The following is a 2,500-nucleotide window of genomic DNA, read 5'->3' as shown; positions in this document are numbered from 1 at the left end:
GGTTGCTCGCAAATGTTTTTAATGCTTATGCTGACGATCTGCGAAGCGAATAATCGTGGTAAACATCATGACAATAATAACTAAAAGTGTTCAGTGAAAGGGGATTAGAAGAGGAAGAAAGCGATAATAGATACGGGAAGGGCAAAATGATCCGATCGCCACAATCGCCTCTATCACTATCAAATGTGAGGACGACAATAAGTAGCATGTGGAGTATAGCAGCGCATCGTCAGTGACTGTGAGTAGTGGTCAAATTTTGGAGCAGAATAAATAATAGACTCATTCGAAGTAGACAATTAAAAAACGTCAAAACACACAGACACACACAACGTCTCTAATCTTATCGCCAGTAAGGATCCTTTTTTAAGATGATTGACGACTTCGAAGCGAATCTTAGAAAAAAAAAACATAACAGAATTCAAACTCAAACTATCACGTTAAACTCATCGCTACTTCCCTACTAGGTACATGTACAAAGTTTCCTCCGTACTTATGCCTGGTCTGGCGCATTGTTTGTCCCTCTCCCTCTCTGTTGTCTCCTTCTTAGTCACAGCTCATGAGAGAAGATAAGGATGGATAAACCCTGTGTAAATGATTTTAAAAAATAGCTAGCTGCTCATCTCCTGCTGCTCGCTTCGCTAGTGGCTAGACAGAGAAAAAGGAAGGCAGATGAGCATAGCTCATCTTCGATCAGGTTTTGCTTACGCTCGTGTGCAGTTAGGTGCAGAATGCGCTAGCTTAGTGAAATGGAACTCCTTGCAATATTGTACTTACTACCAGGTTCGACCAACCTATGTATCCGCAGTCCCTCTGTCGTGTCGCGAGTCGCTTCATCAGTTGTCACTGTATGATTAGTTTCTAGTTTGCAATGTAATGTCTATTAAGCAGATTGATGTAGATTGAGCTGGCCGATAGGATGGCAATGTTGCAAACCCCGTAACCGCACTATTAAAGTTTTAATTTTATTTAACAAAATCTGGTTTATGTTTTCCTTTATTTATATTACTGGTATTTTATTTCGATCATTTTATTTTTCTGTTTGCATTGATTTTCGCCCTTCTCCTAATGCAAACCAGGCCCCCCCCCCCAATAGATGACAATACATGTGGACGTGCTCGCGTGGGTTCGTGAAAATATTCTAAAACAAAACATAACGAAAGAACACAATTCAAAGCGAGTAGCTATTAGTAGAAAGAAATGTGAATACATATTAGCCATGACTTTTTTCGTTGTAGCAAACTGAGAGACAAATGATAGATATTCGATTTCTTTTTTCTTCTCAAAACTACGCGTACAACCAGCCAGCTAAAGTGTGTTGGTTGGAGTGAAGTTGTAAGAACCATACGCACACGTGAAGGAAAGGCGAAACAGAAGAAAATAGTCAAACAAACCGAACAGAGAGAAAACAAAGAATTATACCGAAACTCCAAGAAAGTAGCTTTAAATGTGACAATAAAAATGATAGTTGTTTACTAACGCGTACTCTAAACCTCTAAAAATCCAATTATCAATACTGAGGATCACTTCGGCTGACAAAAAAAAAAGATACGTTGATCGGAAACGCCGCCCGATGCCCGGGGGTTTGGGGACAGTATAATATTGCAATTAAATCAATCAATTCCAATCTAGCGTAAAACGAATCTTTAAAATGAATGCAACCCATTGTAGATGCTAATAAGTAGAATGCCTATAACAAATAGTACGAAATTAACGAATTATGGAATCTGATCAGCATCCTTCTCTCGCCAAGCGTCCCGAGGGCACGAGGGCTTAATAGTTCGAAACAAATGTTGCGTTACGTACGGATCTCTCATGCACAGGGAGAGAGCTAGTGGGATAGCTTTTAAAGCCGCGTGAAATCGCAAACTGGCCTGTTTAAAAGCATTTCCAAACAAAAAGTCCTTCTTGTTATAGTAATTTCTGATTTAACTGTGACTGTTGTTTGTTGGATTTTAAGCAGAAACTTTACTTCAACAATCGCTTCATCAGCAAACCAATAGAAGAGAGGTAAACAGGCTGGGAGGATCTGTAACCGGGCTAGTACGTGTTCAAACCAATTTGTCATTGTAAAGTACACACCATAGCGAGTGAGGTGAGGCCTTTTGGGAGGCGATATCCATTAAGAAGCAGCAGCAGATCAGCTTGTGCGCGTTCAAAAGAATTTCAGTAACTCAAAACCAAGTATTATTAGAGATGAGTAGTCGTACAGGCCAGCAATCTGGTAGAGGGAAATTGGGATGGGAGAAGCCAACGGCCAAGCATTTTCTAACGAATGTTAATCCTTTAGAGCGTTTTATGTTGCGTTTAGCGCCGGTCCGGAGTTGAGGAGGAGCCGGTTGGTGCGAGTGGACGCGGTACAGTTTTGTGTAATTACTCCAGAGCGATGGAGATCGACATGAAAACAACAGTGCTGTCCAGAGACTCTTTAAATAAATCGAAATAATGAAAGCACCAAGTACACGATGCTTTCGTTTCAATTATTCCATTCCACCAGCTCGTC

At 40.6% G+C, this 2,500-nt stretch overlaps 1 protein-coding gene across 1 annotated transcript in view; it reads left to right on the top strand.

Moving 5' to 3' along the window:
- LOC126569311 (uncharacterized) overlaps positions 1-975 on the top strand; it is a 58,216-nt gene extending 57,241 nt beyond the window's left edge. The window contains exon 6 of the mRNA XM_050226295.1: positions 1-975. This exon is cut by the window's left edge and continues 2,112 nt beyond it. The gene's annotated coding sequence lies outside the window, so the exon portion shown is untranslated.
- The last annotated feature ends 1,525 nt before the right edge of the window (positions 976-2,500 follow it).

Source organism: Anopheles aquasalis, chromosome 2, assembly GCF_943734665.1.
Source record: "Anopheles aquasalis chromosome 2, idAnoAquaMG_Q_19, whole genome shotgun sequence".
NCBI lineage: Eukaryota > Metazoa > Arthropoda > Insecta > Diptera > Culicidae > Anopheles > Anopheles aquasalis.
The sequence above is the reverse complement of the archived record's forward strand: the minus strand, read 5'-3'. Positions and strand labels throughout refer to the sequence as shown.